The sequence below is a fragment of the Rhinolophus hipposideros genome (genome assembly GCF_964194185.1).
Source record: "Rhinolophus hipposideros genome assembly, chromosome: 20".
NCBI lineage: Eukaryota > Metazoa > Chordata > Mammalia > Chiroptera > Rhinolophidae > Rhinolophus > Rhinolophus hipposideros.
In genome coordinates this window covers 7,258,302-7,281,098 of record NC_138066.1, presented here as the reverse complement: position 1 = coordinate 7,281,098, position 22,797 = coordinate 7,258,302, and the positions used below count along the sequence as shown (strand labels likewise).

Sequence of the window (22,797 nt, the reverse complement as noted above, 5' to 3'; positions counted from 1 at the left end):
GAATCGATTATTTTAAAAGAATATTCTCTGAACAACTTGCCTTTCATTGTTATATTCATGACATAACCTACACGAATTATTATGGTAAAGGGCGCTCCTCGATCAGAGATAAGCAGTAGGAGGTGAGGCTGATAGGAGGTGAAAAGAAAAGAGAACCTCAGTCCACCACATAGAAGAAGCAAAATCAAACCCCCAAAATGAAGTACCTGGCACCTGTCCGTGGCACCCTGTTTCTTGGGTGGGGGAAAGGGAGCAACACATCAATGTAGGTGAGCTGAATTGTGCCCATTTGTGGCCTGGCTCCCCCTAGTTTGCTGATGTAAATGGAGTGTAATTGCTAAGACAAGTGCAACACTGAAAGAGTACAGCTGCTCACCTGATACAAATACTCTACCTGTAAAGTGAGGCATGAAGTCTAAGGTTAATTAACGACAGCTAACGTCTATGGAGAACTTCTCCATTGCCCAGCCGCTAGGCTATGCTCTTTCTGTGTAATACTTCATTTCCCTCTCAGACAACCCCAGGTACTACTTTATCCCCTATTTACACTTAAGAATACTGAAATGCAGAGAGGTGGATGAACATTCCCAAAAGCACACAATTGATCAATAGTGGGTCCGAGCTTGACTCCCAGGTATCCTGGCTCCAGAATCTGATTCTAACCATCGCAGCCAACTGTCTCCTGATAAAAGAACTGGACAGGGGTGAGAAACAGGAACATACTCAGTCTTTAAAAACAGTCCAAGTAATGTTACTCAAGCACCGGGAAGTCTGAGGTCAAGTGAGGCCCGTGTGTGTTCTAAAACAGCCTGCTCTGAGCAGGGCCAGTCTGGATTGAATGCAAATGCTGCTTCAAGGAGTGAGGCTAAGTGTAAGGACTGGGTGGTGGCAGCAAGACTGTGGCTTTCGGGAAAGGATACATTCTACCCACCTAGCGGAATGCCTGGCATATAGCTAGTGTTTGTGTTAGTGATCTTTTGCTGCATAAAAAAGTATCTCAAAACTTGGTGGCGTAAAGCAACACACATTTATTACCTCGTGATTTCTGTGGGTAAGGAATCCAGGCGTGTCTTACCCAAGTGCCTCTGGCTAAAGGTTTCCCACAAACTGGAAATCATAAGGTCAGCCAAGGCTAGAGTCCTCTCCAGGCTCACCTGGGAGAGGACCCACTCCCACATCCTCTTGGGATTTTTTGTCAAGATTCAGTTCCTTAGGGGCTGTTGGACTGGTCTCGGTTCCTTGCTGGCTATTATCTGGATGCTGCCCAGTTCTTGGCCACATGGACCTCTCCAACAGGGCGTTTTACTTCATCAGAGCAATGACAAGAGATGGCCAGGGAGAGAGAATATCAGTAAAACAGAGGCCACCATCTTATATGACCGAATCTCAGAAGTGACATCTATCACTTTTGCAGGTCACTAGGTCCAGCTCACATTCCAGGGCAGGGGATTCCACAAGAGCATTCATCTTAGGGGGTAACAATCATGGCAGCCATTTCAGAAGGCTTTACCCCACAGCATTCAAAACCTGTCCGTCCAGCTGCACTTTGCCCATCAAAATGTAAATATCCTTCATAAGAGTGGGGGAAAACATCAGCAAACTTAAGTTGTTGTCTGCATTCACCCTTCAGGTTGAAATGATTATTAAATCATGTCCATCACTCTAGTTACCTGTAATCACGTATTTGAATAGGAAAAGGAAGGAAAGGAGCTAATGTTTATCGCTGCCTTACTTTGTGTGCTAAACAGCAGTGGATATCCCAAGGAAGGTATTATTTCCTCACTTTCCAGATGAGGAAATGGAGGCTCGCTGACATAAAGAATTTGCAAAAGGTCACATGGCCAGGAAGGGGTAGAGTTAAGGCTGGAACTCGAGTCTTCCTGACCCTAAAAGCACATTCTTCCCACGTATCTTAGTCATTAGTGCTATTTGTCAAGTAGTTCCAGTTCTACCCACTCTCAGCCCGTAGGAGGACAGCACTGTCCAGCGACCTTGTTGTCAAGAGACTAGTTCTGGCCCATGGGTTGTGAGTAGAAGTGAAGAGTTTCACTTCCAGGCCCAACCATTTCATTGCAAGACCCTTGAGAGGCCTCTTTGCCCTCTGCTATGGCACCGGTGAAGTTTGGGTTCCTGAGAGATCATGAGGAGTGAGCCTCTCAACGCACCCCATAACCAACCCACACTGGGCATGCAGCATGAACAAAAAATCGACATTTGTTGTTTGGAGTCACTGAGGTTTGCAGGTGGGGATTCAAACTCTCCCGACTGATGTGCCACTAAAGAGAAGATGAAGGAGCAGATTCCAGGGGCACAGAGGCTGCCCCAAGAGAAGCTCAGTCTATGGCTGCATGAGGGCGTGGCAGGCACTCACCTTCACCTTCACCTTGGTCGCTGGGGCTCCATGGGTCTGCACACTGGCAGACTCCTGTTTTTGGACACAACTAGAAAGAATAGGGACCAGAGGGACAGAGGAATTACTCAGAGGCAGGGTGTAACCCTGCTGAGGATCCACTCAGGTAGCTCCTGGCGTTAGAACAGCCCAGAGCACAAACAGAGAAGGAGCCATGTTACCCCTGCCCAAGCCTGTTTTCCCACACGCAGCATAGCAGGAGGCTTTTGAAAAGAGGCTGAAGTAGAGCAGCTTCCTCATAGCAGAACAGCTGGTCACTGAGGAGCCTTAGTGGCTGGAAGGGGCCTTTGCTAAGCTCGTCTGTCCTCAGCTGGGCTGGGGACTGGCTCCTACAGGCTTGGATGTCACATATTGGGCAATGTGGGGAGGTCCCGAGCCCTAGGTCATCATGTCACCCAAGCATAAGCCTCCCTCCCGCATATTCTTCCACGGGGAAGGTGATTTTCTTCTGTCCCACCTACGCCGTCAGCCCAACGGCTTGTTCCTCCAGCTGCTCACTCCTGCCCGCTGTCCGTCATACCCCTGAGGAGATGGACTGTCTCGCAGCTGCTCACATGTCTCCTGGCGGACACAGTTCCCTTGCTGGGCAATTGCACTCTCCGTACGGCAGGGAAGCACCCCGCTTGGGGCTCAGCCCCTTTAGCCCACACTCCATCTGCACACAGGAGCCTATGGCTGCCTTGGGGGACATCAACTGAGTTAAAGAAGTAACATTTGTAACTACCTATGAAGTCTAGTTTTTCCCAGTGGCCCTAGGAAAAAGCACCTTTCCTGAGGAAGTAAGGAGGTTTTTGGGGGTGATGAAAATGGTCTAAAATGAATCGTGATGGTTGCACAATTTGTGAATATACTCAAAACCGTTGAATTGTATACTTCAAATGAGTGCGTTGGATAGTATGTGAATTATATTTCACTAAAGCTGTGATCGATGTTTTAAAAAGATTACATTAGAGGCTGAGGCCGCAGGGAAAACCATCCTTCGGGTGCCTGCGGCTCTGTGGCTCCAGGAGCTTTAAGGGATGGTTGCTCCAGACTTTTGTGGGGCGAGGTCTCTAGTTATCAGAGGTATCCCCATGTTATTTGGGGAGGGGCTGTCGCTGTTAGGACGAGAAGGGGAGACCTCCCAGGGTCTTTGTGGGGCTGGATTTCCCCGGATCATTTGAGAGAGACATTTTTCTTCAGGTTATTGGGAGAGAAGATCTATCCTGGTTTTGAGGGGCAGAATCTTCCCTGGTCATTGAAAGGGGTCTCCTGGATATTTGGGGGATGCAGGATTTCCCCTGGTCATTGAGGACGTCTCCTTGGGTCTTTGTCTCCCCAGGACATTGACGTCCACGATCTCCCGGCTTATTGAGAGGGTTCTCCTTAAGTGTTTGGGTGAAGGGCCAGCCCAACGCCTCAGGTATTGTTACCTGGGGCCGGCAGATGTGCAGCCATTTTGAGTGTTGAATGGCTGTTGGGCCCATCAGCTAGTATCTGGTAGGGAAAATCTGCACACTTAACCTTATTATCCAAAAGTCTTCAAATGGATCAGAGGGCACCTTCTTTATAGTGATAACTTCACTATGGGTGGAGCTTTTATTTCTTTCACATTTGGTTACAGACTGCTTTTGTCTTTTGCGTCCTAATGATGTTTCATTTTACAATTTTATTCATTCTCATATATATTAAAAACCTGCACTAGCAGAAAAACAAATCCAAAAAAAAAGAGAGAGAGATTACAAACAGAAAATCTCCAAAAAATAAAAGGGAAGGATGGAGATCCTGGCTGATAAATACTCAGGACCCAAAACACTCGGGAGGGTGCCTCCTACGGACTGACCTTCAACTACTCTTGCCCTGATGTTCGATTATTCCACTCAAGATGTAAAGCCCCAGGAGAGCATCTTATTGATTTGCTTGGGGATTTGCAGTCTAAACAAGACTACATTGAATGGAAAACATAATTGCCGCAAGGAAATCAAGAAGCTATAACCAAAGGAGAAAAAATGGATATAAGTGGTCAAAATCAGTGCACACTCACTCCAAGTATGTCTAGAGCCCAGTTTTGTATATCACGAAAGACTCCTTCTTTTGGATTGTGTCCAATCACCTGAGTCTAGACTTGTTACAACCTGAATCTTTTTCTTCCCCAGTTTTCTCGCAAATATTTGCAGCAGTGTCTAATACCAATGCAGGCTGACCTTGGCCTGAACTCTGCAGCCATCTGACCCCCATCCTCCAGTTCCTTTTTCAGGTGTAAGCAGGACATGTAACTACGCTCAAGAAGTCCAGCTTCGGTTGTCCCTGTGTCACATCTAGGGCTCCTCTTTATATACAAGGAAAACACATAAAAAGTAATTTTTATGTATTATTTAATTGGGACCTAGTACCATTTTCTCCTACATTTGAAAAATTTTGTAGTCTAATATATCACTCTTGTCTCTAGTTACCTAGCATATTTAAGTAGACTTTTAATCTGACATGAAAAGAAGTATCCAAGGAAGAACTTATCACCACATTTCTCAGTCTTCCTACCCTAGATTTTAAAGACTGAAAACTGTTAAAAGTTTTTGAAAGAGGCACTGTTACGAACTGAATGTTTGTGTCCCCTCCAAATTCATATGTTAAGCCCTAACCCCCAATATGATGGTGTTTGGAGATGAGGCTTTGGAGACATAGAGTTAGAAAAGGTCATGAAGGTGAGGCATTGGTCCAAGGGGATGCGTGCCCTTATAAGAGACACCGAGAGCTCGTTCTCACTCTCTCCCAAGTGCACAAAGAAGAGCATGTGGCAAGATGGGGGTCACTTACAAGCCAAGAGAAGAGGCCACAGAATTAAACCCGCCTTGCCAGAACCTTGATCTTGAACTTCCCAGCCTCCAGAACTGTGAAAAAATAAATTCCTCTTCTTTAGCCACTTGGTCTATTACATTTTGTTATGCCAGCCAGAGCAGACTCATACCAGCACTAAATTGTATCTGTGTATGTGTATATATCCACATGGTTTCCTACAAGCTGTACGGCTCTCTCATTCTATTGTAAATGTTAATTGACAATTATTTGTATATTCCGGACTCTAAAACCACCCAATTTGTATCAGATCCCTGTTACTCACTTCCATAGCATCTCTACATTTCTTCTGGGTTGTACTTATACCCAGCTGTATAGCTACCTGTTTAATGTCTGTTTATCCTGGTAAACTGTAAGCCCCATAGGGCAGGCTCTCTCTCAGTCCTGCTGTCTGCTGTATTTTCAGGGATTATCACAGTAGACACTGATATTGTTGAATATTTACATGAATGAATGAATCGTGATGCTGCTGAATAATACTGATCAGTACCTTCTTTTGCTTAGTTGTTATGGTAAAGGATTCTGGTTTAGACTTTTGAAGAGCCTAATGCGGTTCTAAGATTTGGTCTTCAACTCAGTGATACACTTATTGGAAATCTGGTTTTCCCAGTCAGCAGGCCAAACTCATAAATAGCTGTCCCCATTATGACTACCACCCAACTAAAGCTAAAAGGCCTGGGAGAAAAATCATTCACCTCTTGTGTACAACACATGTGTTGCTAAATAGAGGCTGTCTTAGTTTGTTCCCGAGAGCAGAGCCTGACAGAGGAACTTGGGTTCATGGAGGTTATTCCAAAGAAGCCATCATGAAAGACAGGGAGATGAGAGAGGGAAGGAGAAAAGCCAGCATAGAATTGCATTGTCAGAGTTGCTGCTTTAGACACCAGAGGCTTGATTAAGCTGTGACCTCTGGAAAATGCACACAGAATTGTCTGCTTCAAGGATGAGAAGCTGGGTCACTTGTCCACCCACTCTTGTCTCATTGCCTGAGAATCACCCCAGAACCACTTAGTTCCTACGCTTCCAAACTGCCCTTGGCTGAAGAGTAGGAGGATACCCAAGGGTTTGGAGACAGCTCTGAGGCAAACGGGACAGAAATGCAGTGCAGTCTTGAAGTGGGACACAGGTCAGCATTAGTCTACATTTGTGGAGCGCTGCCCCTCGTAACTGTGTCTGAAATCAGAGGTGGGGTACCACCGGGTCTGCTACCATGGCGAGCACCAGCTCAGCAATTTTCTTTTGCTGTAACACATCTTCTTTGTTCTTCATCATATACTCAAGTTGATGATAAACTTGTTCTCTGTTCCATGAGCACACTGGCCCGGAGGGCTGGAAGTGTGAGCAGGGCTCTCCAGTGGCCAGAAAAGAGGATCCCCCAAATGAGTAGCACAACAGTCAGTCATTTCTCCTGGTGCATTCCACTCCATGAACTTGCATGCTTTTGAATAGTTTCTGTCCCCTGTGTTTTCCTTTCACATTTTCTTATTCTGTGAGTGAGCCTAACGGGTGCTAGTGAGCAGGTGTATTGGTGGATTTGGTTTGAAGAGCAAGCAACACAGCCTAGACCTGAGGACATTTAACAGTGGCTCTGTGACACTGGGGCTGCAGCTCCTGTTGTCACGGGTGAAGGTGGGGCTGCTGCTGATAACGTTGGAAATAGTGATGTCACTGATGATGATGATGTTTTGGACCTTGGCAGGTTGAGTTGGGGTGGATGAGGATTTATGCCATACTCATCTTCCATCCTTACTACAAGCTTCTCTCATATGACACTGCTCCCCGAGAGCCACCTCTGCGTCACCAGTCCCCATGCTTATACAGGGCAGACACTTGGTACATGCTTGTCATGCAGGGCGGCTTGCGGGATCTCTGCTCCTGCTCCCCACATAAAAACACAGGACATGGTGAGGCCATAAAGGAACACCCATGGAGCCATAGATAGGGGAGTCACACCACTATAGTCTCACTGGCAGCTGGGTTGGAGACACAGGAAGCAGGAGCCACATGATCCACAATCCACACTCCACCATGCTAACTGGAATCCACGCTTGCCAGCCACCATCTTCTTGCTAGCCCCCATTTTTTGCTAGCGTAGCCACGGAAGTTATATTAGTGGCCAATGGCTCACTGGTTACAGCTGACGGCCAACTAGCCACAGCTGATGGCCATCCAATGACAGTTGATGGCCATTTACTACCTGAGCCAGCACCTTTCCACATGAGGCTGAGAACCTGGAAACTGCACTCCTGGCTCTGTCCCCACAATGCTCTTTTAAAAATTATTAACTAATTAATTGATTTTGACCTAAGCATTATTTTCACAAACCGTTTTGTCCCTTTTGTCATCCTCACTGTTCTCCCAGCATTAGGCTATGTTTAAAAACCTAGCGTGTGCCATTAGTAACCATGTTCGTCTGCTTGGGCTGCCGTAAAAACATAGCACAGGCTGGTGGTATTAACAACAGAAATTTGTTTTCTCATAGTTCTTGAGGCTGGACATGCAAGATCAAGATGCCAGCAGGACTGGTGTCTGGTTAGAGCTCTCTTCCTGGCTTGCAGTCAGGAGTCTTCCTGCTGCGTCCTCATGTGGCCTTCCCTTTGTGAGCATGCCCAAAGAGAAAGTGCATTCTAGAGTCTCTTACGCATCTTATAAGGACATCAGTCCTATTGAATTAGGGCCCCACCCTTATGACCTCATTTAACCTTTATCACTTCCTTAAAGGCGTTATCTCCAATTACAGTTGTGTTGTGGGTTAGGACTTCAACATGATCTTTGGAGCAACATAATCCAGTTCATAATAGTAAGTGTCTGTAGCAAACGCATTCTATTTTAAAGGTACTATTAATTAACCCTGTTAAAACAGTGGGCTAGAGTACGGCTCACCTACAGGGACCCGAGTCATAGATGACGAAGCAGAGATTATGGAACATTTGGGTTCCCCAGAAGCTAACCCTGAGATGAGGATTTATGTGCAAGTGTTTTATTAAGCTAATCTCTGGGGAGACTGGTACAGGAATGGGGGAAGCGAGACACGGAAGGAGACACGAAGGAAAGCAAAGATGCAAACTCAGGCAAAGTCCCCAGGACTGATCCCATGGAAGGTTCTGGAGTGTTAATTGCACCTAGAGGTGTGCTGACTTGGGGGCTGGGCCTTCCTACACCTGAACCTGTCAGTCATCGGCTGAGGGCTTACTTGGGGAACATCAGTTTCCAGGTACTTCCAGTTCTCTGCACCCAAGAAAATCCTTCAAAGAAGAGAGGCAAGTATCCTTTGCAGACAAAAGCACGCGGAAGGGAGGGCACACAGAAGCAGTCAAGGGGGTTCGAGGAACCTAGGATGGACTGTCAACAGGTGGCATAAAGTATAAAGTGTATCTAAGGTGGGTGGCGGAGTAATTGGTACAGGAGCCGCATCCTGGGCAGCGCTTAGTCAGCCCTGCCAGCGTGGCCTCTCAGACTGAAGTCGTGAAGTCATTTGCTAGCCACTTCTCAAAGAGAACATAGGAAGCCCTAGTATTTAGTAGTGGAGAGCCATGTACATCGCAAATGCAAACTTCAAAAACTAGTGGCCTCTTAGACCCCTCGGAGAAAAAAGTAAAAAGACTCTGTGGACTGGAGTCCAGCATATTTGCATCATGATGTGACCTTAAGCAAATGACGCCATCACTGACTAATGGTGTGACCTTAAGGAAATGACGCCATCACTCACATTAAGTGACCAAGTCCAACTAATCCTAAACGTCATCTATAAGAGGGCGGGCGTCATATAAATAAAGCTGGTAGAAAAATACCCCGCACTTAGGAGCACTTAAGAAACATTAGTTTCTTCCTCCACCCTTATCTTCCCTTCCTTATGAGTAATCACATGCTTGCTTCTGGAAAAATCTGAAGACACCTCTGCCTACCTGTTTCTCTTTCGGTTTAAAGTTTTTAGCATTTAGGAAGAGAGGGTTTTATGGTCTGATGATAGCTTTTCCTTCCTTGCCTTCTGGCCTTTTACTGAGAAGAGAGGAGGTTCATCCCTTTTATGATTCAAAACATAGTGAGGGGACGGACAGACCCTAATTGTACTTCGGTGGAGGAAAGGAGAGACAACTCATGCCGGGTATATCAGCGTGTCTCCCCACTAAACAGGAGGCAGCCTGCGGGTCCTCAGTGTGCTGGCATGGTGAATTCAATCATTCATTCATTCAATCATTTATTCATTCAATCATTCATTCATTCAATCATTCATTCATTCCATATTTATCTAGTACTTACTTAATGCTGAGCAGGAAATACTGGGAACCTGCCCTACCGGACATTTCTCTCCTTTAGAAGTCATAGAAAAGGGGAAAGAGGCGTAGAAATAGAAGATTGGTGGGAACCAAAAGCAAACATGTGCTACTTCATAGTTTGCACTAAACTCTAGCCAACAACTACTGCCATCCTGTGACTTTTGTGGGTTTCTTTGAAAGGAGAGGGGATATGGAAGAAAGATAGGGGAAAATCCAATTTATAACAAGAGAACATACCAGCCCTTGATTCCTCTTTTCCCTTTTCCCTTACTCCTCCATGCATTCCTCCTGGATCTGGGCTCACTCCAAGAGTGAATGAAGAAGCAGGTTAGCAGGGAAGCATGCTTGAGAAAACACAGGCGTTGGATTTGGAGCTAAATCGCCTTGGGGCTGTTTGTTTAAATCTTACTACGTTGCTGACCTCTATGTAGGTTTGGACAAGCCATAGTTTCTCTAAGGATCAGTTTGCTCTTCAACACTGGGTATAAGAATCAGGGACAATGGAGAGTAAGTGCCTGAAATATAGTAAGTAGTAGCCACTTAACAAATGGAGGCTCTTCGGTTATTCTTGCTGCCAGCGCCACCATCTTCACTGCTGCTCCTCTAGTACTTCTGGCCTGCTTCCAAGACCCAAATGTGGCTAATAACTGAAGGGTTGTGTTTGGTCCTTCCCGCCTCAGGCATGCTGTTCTTACAGCTCCATTGAGAGATCGGAGAGAGGCGGCTGGGCAAAGACAGCCTGGGTACGGAGAGAAACAGCCAGTCAGGAGGAAAGGAGAGAAGGAAAGGACTTGAGAAAGGGAAGGGGCAGCAGAGGCAAATGAGAAGAGAGGAAGGAGTGAAGGAGGAAAAGAAGTCATCTTCCCATATCTTCAGCCTCTTCTGATGAATGAAGGTGTTTCTTCCCTCCGTAAGCAGACCCACCTCAGACCCTTCCCAGTTCCTCTGATGGCAGGAAGGCAAGCTGAAGGCACTGACCAGACCCCTCAAAGGCTGCTGTCCCTGAAGTTGCCAACTTAAAATAAATTCAAGAGAGCAAACAGAAAAGATTCAACTAACCCCATGGGGAAGGGTTGAAAAGAGAAGACAATGGGGATAGCCATGTGAGGGACTTTCATTTGGATGAGGGATTGGATATTCTAAAAAATTGACCCATCTAGAACCATCAGGGACAGGAACATATTATATGTGAACCCTTGAGCACAAGGAAGGTGTGAAGCCATCCGAGTCATCCTCGGGTGGGGCAGACTACCTCCATCAGGAGTGAAACGCTCATCAGTAGACATGCTAGAGCTTAAGCTTAGTCAGGACCTGATGAGGGATGACGTGAAGGATTTAGGAGTCACTTCTGACTTGAGCATCCATGAACAGTAGAAAAAAAAAAAAAACAAGACTAAAGTTACTTTCCAAAGTGTTCTCCATAGTGGGTATGTATATGGTAGGGAGAGGGGAGGAAAATGCCTTCATACATTACAGATTCAAACCCAAAACATATTCATGCCTACTATGAGTTTCACAGTATTAGATATTTTCACCTACATGAAGTTGACATATATCCAGCGTCCTGCTATTTTTTGCCTCTAACTTCTTTTGGGTGCACTGTGAGCTGTGTCTCGTCCCCTGATGAACTCCACTGACCCAGGGCCAGTGAACTACATATTAGAAACTTCCACGGGAGCTTTATGGAAGCAGCTAGCAGATCTGTGGACATTTCACCTTTGCTAAGTGAGAAGATGCTGGAGGCCTTTTGTTCCTAACAAGTGTGGTGCCCAGAGCAACTCCTCCGAGGCAGATCAGGGGCAAAGCCCAGAAGCAGAAAACTAACACTGCCTCATTTCCCTCTTGTGGAGTCCTTCCTCCCTCTGACGTCCCTTTTCTGGGTGTATAGTGCCTTCATCACCATCATCATCCTCACAACCATTGGACCATGCTTCAGTGTTGTTCACCAATATTTTGGTATCTGAACCTTGGAATACTATGACGTCTCAATATTATTATCCCTATTTTATAGCTGAAAAAAACAGCCTCAGGCTCAAGGTCGCATGGAAGGCACGTGAATGCTGAACGACCAACAACAAATCGACCTGCCTGGGTCACCTTGAACCTGATCCACTTGGATCAGCTCACCAGTAGAGCCTTCCATGTTTCTGGCCTTTTTCTCTCCCACAGGTCCCCTACTTCTCCCCCAAAACCTATCTTTCTGTGCCTCCACCAGAGCCCTGCTCTGGCGACACAAGCAGAGAGCACACTGTGCCAAGAAGAGCAGAGTCTCTGGGTCCAGGAGGCCCTGAGTCCCAGCCCCAGCCCAGCCTTTACTAGCTGTATCACCTTACACAAAGCCCTTAACCTCTCTCAGCCTTGCTTTCTTCACCTGCAAATGGTACACATAGTAGCACCTTCTTCAAAAGGCTGTTGTGAGGATTAAATAAAATATCACATATAACGTACTGAGCCCAGTGCCTGCCACACTAACTGGGTCACTGGTGCTATCTACGCCAATAGTTCACCTTTGCATAGGATTCCCCCACGCATGAAGCCCTCACTGTGACCTGTGGGCATGCTGGGAGGGAGTCTAGGGAGAAGGATGGGCTGCAGGGCCCTGGGCACACGGCAGGGTAGTTGGGTCCCAGGCAGCAGAGCCACTCTGAGCTGGGCTGGCCGTGAGCGTCCAGTCAAATGATGTGTCACCTGTCATCGGCAGCCTTCCTTTTAGCCGAGCCACTGCTCATTAGCACTTCCCCCTCAGACAAGGAAGGGGGAGTACATAGGGCGAAATCCTTTCCATCCTGGCACTTCTTAGCAGAAAAAGAAACCCAAGAACTAGATCAGAGTTGGATTGAAGTTGAAATGCCCGCAATTATGCCGAGGTCTGCCGTGCTCTCTCTCTCACGGTCTTGGGTATTTGAGTAGAGGTGGCATCTGACAGTTTTGACATACAAGCTTGACCTGACCTGAGAAGCCTTGTCTTCAGAAGCCCTGAAGGGTGACCTGGGATTTGAAAAGTTTCTTTTGTCTTGCAGCTGCCTGAGCCCTCAGACACAGGCTGCACATCCTAGCATAAAGCACAGGGTCAGGAATTTGCACACCTGGATTCTGGCTTCAGCTCCAGCTTCTGTTATGTCTGCCTCTACATCTCCATCTCAGAAATGGGCAGCCTGATGCCCCTGACCAGGAGCGAGGGGTAGCATATTCATATACATTCATCACTCAGCATTCATTCTGCAAATACTTATTATACTTGAAGTGATATACTAGGCATTGCAATCTACTAGGAATATTATAAATCATAATACTACCACTGCTTCTACCACCACTAATAATAATAGTTAATATGAATTAGCATTCATTGGATGATTACTCTGTGTGCCAGGCTTTATTTGGCTTTTCTCTCTTAATCCTCACAACGACCCTGTAAAGTAGATGCTTTTATTATGTCTATTTTTCAGAAAAGAAAACTGAAGCACCAAAAGTGTCTAAATCATGTCTAAATCCATGCCTGTCCTAAAGGTGGGCCCATGGAATACAAAGATTATGGGACACAACCCTTGACTTCAAGAAGCTGAGTCTAGAGCACTTCTTAGCCATATGACAAAAAATTCCAATGTAATATGATTTATGCTGTAACAGGAACCATAATAAGATACAATTGTTCTAAGAACAAAGAGAAGGGAAGTGTATGTTTTGCCTATTGAGGCAGGTAAGGGGAGGGAACGTCAGAAAAGATTCACAGGTCAGAGACATTTGAGCTGGACATAGAGGTACTTTTCCTTCTGTAAGGGATTTGAGACATTATACCATAAAATAATATAAAACTATTTACAAGTATAAAAATAAAGTCAGGGAAATAAAAGAGGGGTAGCAAAATCTAGATCAAGAAAGGAAGAATAAAATTAAGCTTTTGTCTCTGTTTCTGTTCCCATATTCCATGAAAACTGCCATCAGGCATTTTCACTCCAATGATGACAGTGTACGTGAAATGGCTCTTTGGGAGGTGAAGAAACATCAGTGAGACCCATGATTCTCCAGAGCAATCCAAACTGAGGTCCACCAGAGATCGCTCGTGACCTGAGTCAGGAGGGATGGGCTGTGTGGTCTCAGATGCTCTGGGATGAAGCAAGGCTAAACAAAACTAACAATGACAAAGAATCTGAGCCCCAAATCTATGACATTAAAGGAGAAACTTCTAGATGCATCTGGACGGCGCCCTTTTCTGTGGCTTACGCTAGGGAAAGAAGCAACAGAGATTGATTTAAATATGGTTTATGATTCTCCTACGAAATACCAGGAAATCAGAAATTGGTTAACGTAATGATTGAGAATTAAAGAGCGAGAATCAGATGGGACTCTGAGTTTCCTAGCAGCCATGTCAAAAAGGAAAAGATGATCAGTTATGTACATCTGGTTACGGGAAAGATAGAGCCTTGCCAGTTCTGCAGAGGAGACCATGATTTTCTTTCTTTTTTTTTTTTTTTCAAGATTTTATTGGGGAAGGGGAACAGGACTTTATTGGGGAACAGTGTGTACTTCCAGGACTTTTTTCCAAGTCAAGTTGTTGTCCTTTCAGTCTTAGTTGTGGAGGGCGCAGCTCAGCTCCAGGTCCAGTTGCTGTTTCTAGTTGACGGGGGCACAGCCCACCATCCCTTGGGGGACTCGAGGAATTGAACTGGCAACCTTGTGGTTGAGAGCCCACTGGCCCATGTGGGAATTGAACCAGCAGCCTTCAGAGTTAGGAGCACGGAGCTCTAACTGCCTGAGCCACCGAGCCAGCCCGAGACCATGATTTTCTTGGTGTCAAATTCTAAAATAACTTTATTGCATGGTGCAGGTAAGGTAGGTAGAAGGCAGTAAGTGACAGTTTTATGGAAAATGCAGGTGCAGAGAGGTGGTTTTAATACAAGTTTTTGAAAAATGGCCTTTGATGAAGCTGGAGGTGTAACACTAAAGCAAAATTCAGTGAAACTGTTGAGGAGAGCATCTGCATACACTTAATACTCCTAGAAAGCGTCACTATACACAGTCACACTATATCCTTCAAAATAACTCAGACATTTAATATTGTGTTTTGGCTATGCAAGTAAGCTGATATTAGTCAAACATATTAAATCCTAATTACATGATAGCTTTGCTTGTGTATGGTTTTGCTCTCAGCCATGGGACATTTATTTTTTGAAAGCAAACAATGACTGAGTTCCTACTATGTGTCTAAGTACTGGTGATGCAGGAGTCTAAGACACACTGTCCTTGACCTCAATGACCTCAAGGGCTAGGTGAGGAGATAAGAATAGACAAGGAGTGCTGTAAAGAGGTAAGTCGTGGAAGCCCTGGGGGTCCAGAGGAAGTGAACAAGATCTCTTATCCACAAATAAACAAGAGATGGAGCAAGCTTTTTAAAGGAAATGCCCTGCAGGCTGAGTCTTAAAAGTTGTGGAGTGGCCAAACTAAGGAAGAGTGAGGGAGGGAGGGAAGGTGCTGCTTGCTGAGGAAACAGCACGGTCAGAGCTACTTGTATCAATGGACTCGTAGTGGTCACCTGTGGTAGGAATGCATAGAACTAAACACCCACAGGTATCCACACCGCCCCCCCCCCACCTGTGCCTTTCTCTGTGATGGGACTGATTTCAAAGACAAAGACCCAGAGCCTTAAGAGCCCCTGCAGCTCTGTCCTTGCTGCCCAGGGCTGCCGCTGATTAGGTACCTTTGTGCTAATTACCGGTGGCTCTGACCTTTAGAATAATTACCTGTGGCTCTGACCCAATCCCTTTCCTCAACACTCCTACCTAAAAAGGCTGCTGTCAGCAAAATTCTCTTAGATAAACACTGAGTGAAACAACATTACAGCAGACAGGTAGAGATGAAATCCTTGCCTGGGCAAAGGAATGGGAGTAGATGCCGGTTCTGACTGTGTCCAGCCTAGGAGACAAGTCATTGTTCTTCTACCTGGGCATCTGTGACCAGCCACTTGATCCAGCTTTTTCTGACCCAGTTTCCATAGTCTAGAGCCCAGGAAATTTCCCATCTTGTGTTTGCCTTTGTGATTTTGTGCAAGTCACTGAAATTCTGAGCCACAGTTTCCTTGGCTGAAAACAGGAGTAATCCATGTTTGCTCATCTCCCACAGATGTGGGAGAAGCCAGTGAAACATGACTTCTGGAACTTTCTACTTCTTTCAGTCTGCCCCCCCTGAAGAAGCAGGTCTCATCACCGTTTACCTAGCAAAGAATCTTCACCTTCTGCCCTTATTCCTACTTAGACTCTTGGAGTCCTATCGGAGCCTATCTTCTCTCAGATTGGGTGCCATCTTGCTTGTTCCAGAGGAAGCAGGGAAAGATTGCTCTTGTCTCAGTAACAACCATCCTCAGATGTAAATAAAGCTATGGATGTGTTCAGTAACTAATACACATTTAAGCGTAAGAAATGGTGTCAAGGTGACCTTCAGAACCAGCGTCACCTATAGCATTCAGTTTTCTGAGGAGGGAAGGTACGAAGGAAACAGGAGAAGGAAGCATCTCTGAATTAAGGACGGTAGTCTCAGAAATTGAGGGGGGACTAATTCACCCAATGGAGGGCTATTGTCTCTTCCCAAAATACTCTAGGGAAAGTGGTGCAATGTGTGGGAATAATAAGCAGTTGAATATTTTAGCTTCACTGCTGCTGACCTCAAAGAAAACCTCCCACAGCTCCCGGAAGGTGCTGAACCAAACCTGGAAATGGAGCCACCTCCCTTGAGTTAACACAAATGTCTTAATGCGATTCATTAACAGCTCACCCCACTCCAGCCTCCACAGTGGTTTGTTTTTGTTTTTCCCCCCAACTAAACCTTTTCAGAGAGGAGGCAAGCATTTTATATTTCTCTATATGTAATATCCTTGCAGATGTGACACATTCCTTCTCGGTCCTCTCTGATGGAGTCACAGGAGAGCTGCCTTGTTAAGGCCTCATCACAAGCATTGTCATTGTCTCCTCAATGAGTTTTTCTTCTTCCCCTTTTCTTCCACTCTAAACCCAAGTGTTTCATAGCTGGCATGTTCTGTTACTGATGGAGATAATCCCTCCATCGTGTGTGAGGGGACATGAGATGAAGAGGAAGGGGCTGATAAGCAGTAGAATGCCTATCACACTTGAAAACAGCAGTAGGCGGGGGGCTGCTCCACAGTAAGGGTCATTTCTACTTTCTAATGATGCTGCAGCCTCCGGGCTGTGACTGTCTGTTGTGCATTACCCAGAACTTGGTGTGGCGAGACACACAATGGAAACGTAAGAAATTCCTGGGAGCAGAGGGAAAAACGAGGAGCAGAGGGGATGCCTCGTATTTATAGAGTACCTCCTAAGCACCGGGAAATTTACCTGCATCATTTCATTTATTAGTTCTCGCAAGTGCTCTGCAATCATCCTATTAGAAAGAGAAGGAAAGGAAGTTTCCTGAGAGTTAAGTCGTCCCAAGCCAAGCCAGTGTGTGTATGCTTCCATCGAGGTATACTTGGCACACATCATGGCTTTAACGTTCTCATGATGGTCTCGAACTCTGTGACTCGAGTGTCTACTTTATGTCCTTCTGGGCTTATTGCTTTGGGCGACAGCATGCACATATAAAACATGATTCCTTCTCCGACAGAGTTTGTAGTCTCCTTGGGAAGAGAAAGAAAATAGAGGAAGGGAAGAAGAGAGCTAAGATTGATTGCCTGCTCCTTGATTATCAGACACTCTTACTGTGTTGTTTGTTCAGACTGCACGTGATCACTTGTAGGAGACATTAACATCCCCATTTTGTTTGATGAGGACACTGACACTCAGGAGGGTTAAATAACTCCCCCAAATTCAGCTAATAATTGGCTGAAGGGAACTGGGCTTCCCATTCAACTGTGGTACCCCACAATGGTAGAATAAACTTCACCAAGTGCTAAAGCCCTTCTAGGCCAAGTTTTGTGAAGATCAGTGAGGTGGGAAGATAGTGGTTGAGACCTCTTGGAAAGGTGGAGTTTGAGACCTCCTTAGAGATTAGATATGGGCGGATAGAAAGGAGAAACAGACTGGGCATTTCATGTGTCCAAAACGATGAGTAAATACCTGCTTTGATTTCACACTGATTACCTTATTGTGTTCAGTCTCTAAAAGAAATAAGACAGCAGTAGCAGGAGAAGGATATGCATTCAAAAGGGTCTGGAGTGCTCAGGCACAGGATGAAGCACAGGACATGCACTGTCCCCAGGTCTTGAACCATCACCAGCACACATGCAAAGCATCTTGGTGCCAGGAAGCTTCAAGTCTATTCATGATGGGGTCTCTTAGAGCTAGTCACATAGGTATATTCTAGCTACATGACCAGCCTTAACCATGAAACCACTGACCTACTCCCAGCCTCCACTGCAATCAGTTGCAAATCATAAATCCAATTATTATTACTAAACAATGCTGACTGGTTAATGCATCCTACTCCACAATAACTCATGGGCCCATGGTTAGAGGATGTCACTTACCTATGGTGTGGGCTGATGGTCAGTAGCTCTGGAGATGAGAATACATATAACCCAGAGCCGTGGGATTAACCCACGCTACCATGTTTCTTGCAAAATAAGACCTAGCTGGACAATCAGATCTAATACGTCTTTTGGAGCAAAAATTAATGTAAGACCTGATTTTATTTTACTATAATATAAAACTGGGTCTATTATATTATATTATATTATATTATATTATATTATATTATATTATATAAAAAATATAATATGATACCGGGTTGTATATTAACTTTTGCTACAAAAAACGCATTAGAGCTGATTGTCTGGCTAGGTCTTATTTTTGGGGAAGCACAGTATGTGGGGTGAAAACGCCCATGAGCAGTGGAGGGGCTGTTGAGGAAATGAACCAAATGTAGGGCTAGAGTTAGACAATGTGAGGCTAGCCTGGAATGAGCTGCCTATTGCTAGAGAGGCCCCAACTCCTTAGGGAAAACATCAACATGGTGAAAGTGGGGGTTCCCAGAGCTTATGGTCCCCAGGTAAGGCAAGACAGGAGACAAGATGAGTTAGTGAATTATTGCAATAATCCAAGTCCTATGGTCTTATATGATGGTGGCAAAAAGTGGGGAACAGAGAAAAGATGACAAATACAAAAGATTCACTTCAGGGGTAGAACAGAGGAGTCAAAATTTCCGGGCTGGGTGAGGAAAGAATGACAGAGGCACATGGCAGAAAGTGAGATGTTTGGAAACAGTTGGGAGTGAGGAGAGGGGACCATGTTAGTATGACACAAGTTGAGTCTGAAATAGAGGTAAAGCACTGAGCTGAAGATCTGTAGGAAGTTGAGGGAAAAGTTAGGGACAGAAATTGAAGGTTGGAAGATTTCAGTGTAGAGGTCAAAGAGAATGAAGAACTGGTGAATCTCGTAAAAGGAGCGAACGGGAAAATCACAGATGGGTAAAGACAGAAAGCAACCAAGTCTGGAGCTCGTGCTGCCTGAGCTGCTCAGCCAATAGACCAACACAGGAGCTGGGGTACAGGATAAGCATTTATTATCAGAGCACCAGTGATCTAAGAAGGCAGCGGGGTAACACCTCCAAAAACTGGATTATCTTTCTCAGACCGGCTTAGGGTATTTAAGGGAAAATCTGGGCATTCCTCCAGAGGGTACCTGATGGTTCCAGGGGTCTGTATGGAGTTTTCCTTCTGGCAACGTGGTTCTCTGGTGGTGTCAGCAACCCAGGAACAATGATGGGAGTAGCCTGGAAAGAATGCTAGACCATGGAGATTGTGATCAATAAGCCTAAGGGTATTAATCATAAGTTTCAGGGTCATTTTCTAAAACAGGAAACTGGGACAGGGGACCTTCCAGGCTCAAGCTGCAGGGGGATGATCTATTCTTAAGCTCTAAGTCAAGGAACGGTGAGGCCGGAATGTTGCGAGGGGTCCCAGTTGGGCCCTGTTTCTTGGGGAAGACAAAATGCTAGGAGGAAGAGAAATCAATTAAACAGAGAAGGAGTATCTTCGTTTCGTAGGGCTCCTGTAACAAAGTACTACCCACTGGGTGGCTTAACACCTGACATTTATTGTCTCACAGTTCTGGAGGCTAGAAGTCTCCAGATTTGGTTCCATTGGAGGGTTCTGAGGGAGAATCTCTTCCCTGCCTCTCTCTTAGTTTCGGGTGGCGGCCGGCAATGATGCCTGGCAATCCTTGTCCTCTGTTGGCTTGTAGAGGCCATCAGTCTAATCTCTGCCTCCATCTTGGCCTTCTCCCCCGGGGCTTCTCTTATAAGGAAACCATTCATATTGGATTCAGGGCCCACACTATTCCATTATGATTTCATCTTAATCTTAACCAGTTACATCTGCAGCAACCTTGTTTCCAAATAAGGTCACATTCTGAGGTATTGGGGGTCAGGACGCCAACATGCTTTGTGAGGCGACAGAATTCAACCCATAACAAAGAGTAATGTAAGAAAATAGCTCAAGAACCCAATATACAGGGAGACACGGAGACCACAGAAAGAAAGGAAGAATGTTGAGAAAGGACAATTGGTCAGTGGTTTTAGAAACTTCATGCAGTGCATGATGCATGTCTGCCTGCTTGGGTCCAGGTTCAATATTTGATGTTGAAATGTTATTTCTTTATTCATTCATCAGGAGCGAGGTAGAACAGAATAAATGGGAAGAGAAAAACTAATGAAACCTAGATTTGGTAGAGTTATCTATGACCAGGTTCAATAGTATGACAAAGAAAAAGAGGTCATATTGCTGGGGTTTTAGGAGGAACCAGAAAGTAAAGAATGAGCCCTTCCCGTCATTGTGCTGCCACTTTCTCCTTCCCACTCTTCCAGGCATCACAAATGCACGGTTTCACCCACAGCTCCCCGGTCCCATTTTTCCCCTCCATCTTTTGCCCCCTTTAAAATGATCTCGGGGTTTTTCCCTACTATACATAAACTGATATCTTAAAATTCCACCACATCCAATTGGTTTTTACAATTCTTATTCCCTTTGCTTTCTGAGAGAGCAGATTGAAAAATGCATATTTATTCACATTTATACATATTTATTTGTTTATTCAACAAATTTTGTTTGGCATCTACTATGTGTCAGACATGTAACTGTGCTCTGTGAATGCCCTCAAGGAGTTCACATTATTTGGGGGAGACAGAAGATAGTCCAGGAGTTAGGTAACTAAGACCATGTCACATAGACGTATCATAAACAGGAGGGGGCATAAACAAATCGATCAGAGTAATGTGTAGATAGTGACTGGGGGGAATGGAGAGAAAGGACCGATACCCCCTTGCAGAGAGGGTGCTGCAGTTAAAACATGGGCACAAATGCCCATTTCCCCCATCGCAGGGCAGGTTTATTCTGCATTGTTCAGGAGCTGAGCCCAGCCCCACGTGTGGCTGCTACACAGAGGGAGAATCAGACACGATATAGTAAAGAATTATCAGACCACCAGAGCTGCATTCCGTAGAGTACACTGTGGTATCATGAGCTCCCTCTCTCCGAGAATGTTCAAGCTTTAATGACAGATGACCATCAGTGAGGAAGACAGAAAAAGAAATTTCTAGATTCTGTGGCAGGTTGGACTCAATGGAAGGACCCATTCACTCTAAACGTCTGTGATTTGCCATTAGGGTGCCACTCACCCAGCTGTGTAAAACGGCCTGACACAGGCAGTGGGGAGCATCGATGGACAGGAGACAGGACCACACTAAGAGGGGAACAAACCCCACTGCCAGTGATGGCCAGAGGCCCCTCAAGCACAGCCAGGCATGGTGGGTTAATGTAGGACCAGCTTGCAAGACAGAAGGCAGCGAAGCAGGTCCCCTGACAAGAAGAAAAACACTCCTGGGGGTAGCAGCATGCAAGTTCCAGCATTGCATCGGCCCACATGTGTGCAGTGTTTCTTTGAAGGAGGCACGTGTATTCTGTGTCCCCGTGCATGCACATTCTTAAAGTTGTGTTCCTGGCACTCCTAAGGAAGGCTTTGCCCCCCATGTGAGTATTACGATGCATGCAAGCCCTAGCCACTTTCCTCTCTTATTGGCAGTGATGGCGAGAGTACATGCAGAGTCCACTGGTGACTCAAAGCCAGCTTCCTCACCACCAGATACAAAGCATAAGAGGAACTCTGCAGGTCTCATGCCATAGACACAGGTTGAGTCACAATCCCACTGACAAATCAACTCCCTGTTCTCTGAGAGCCTGGCACTGAATCTCACAGCATTATGACACTTCCCAAGCCCCTCCCAGGATCAGCTCTCCCTCAGGTTCCTACCAGGCAGTCGTTCAGAAAATATTGACAGTCAACATATGTCGCGCCTTGGGCTAGACCAGTGCTGCCCCATAATGTAGCCACAGGCCAGGTGTGGCTTTTAAACACTTGAAAAGTGGCTGTAAGTAGCTGTAAGTGTAAAATACACATGGGACTTTTAAGAATTATTACAAATAAAGAATGGGAAATATTACATTTGTAATTTTTATATTGATTACAAGTTGGAATGATAATATTTTAGATATATGGGATTAATGATACATATATTAAATTTGATTCTGCCTGTTTCTTTTAATGTTTTTAATATAGCTACTGGCCTGCATTATATTTCTATTGGGCAGCATTGGATTAGACACAGTTAACTGGTCATTTTTTTTTCTACAACAAATGTTTATTGAGCAACTACTGTATTTCCAAGTGTAGTGGATACTCCTCATCTCACTGAGTTTATAGAAGATCTTTTCTGTAATGTACCATGGAGATAATATTTTCCGATGAATGAAAGATTAGCCAGGGGGAAAAGGAAGATTCTATGACACAGGAGAACTTCAGAGAAGGGAGAACAGTGGCAAAAGCTTCCAGTGTTTCTGTGACTTAAACTGTCCGTGTTTCTGGGTAGAATCCATACCATAGAGTTCTTGATTTTTTTTTTCCTTTCTATGATAGTTTTCTCCCCCCAAATCACCTGTAATTGTACCACCTCAAGGAAATCACTGTTCACTAAATTGTGAACAGTTCACTAAATTGTGAACAGTATCTTCTTAGTATTTTCTTTTCCAGCCTTTTGCTGCAGAAACATTTCGAAAGCAAACATGTCTATGCATATGGTGTTCCCCGCTGTGAAAATAGGAAGTGGGTGGAATTTGTGCCTGGAGTCTTGCTTCCAGTACTAGCTCTGGATTAGGTAGGCTACACACAAGGAAGGCCTGGGATTCTAACCAGAAAGCTGAACTCTAAACAGACTTGAGGAGCCAGCATCTTTCACCTCCTCCTCTCTCTCCTCCCTTTGCTCTTCCTTTTCCTCCTCCTC

The 22,797-nt window shown here is 45.3% G+C and overlaps 1 protein-coding gene across 3 annotated transcripts in view; it reads left to right on the top strand.

Annotated features, from left to right (window-relative positions):
* Positions 1-22,797, top strand: part of SHISA6 (shisa family member 6) — a 300,884-nt gene that overhangs the window by 178,028 nt on the left and 100,059 nt on the right. The window lies entirely within an intron of this gene.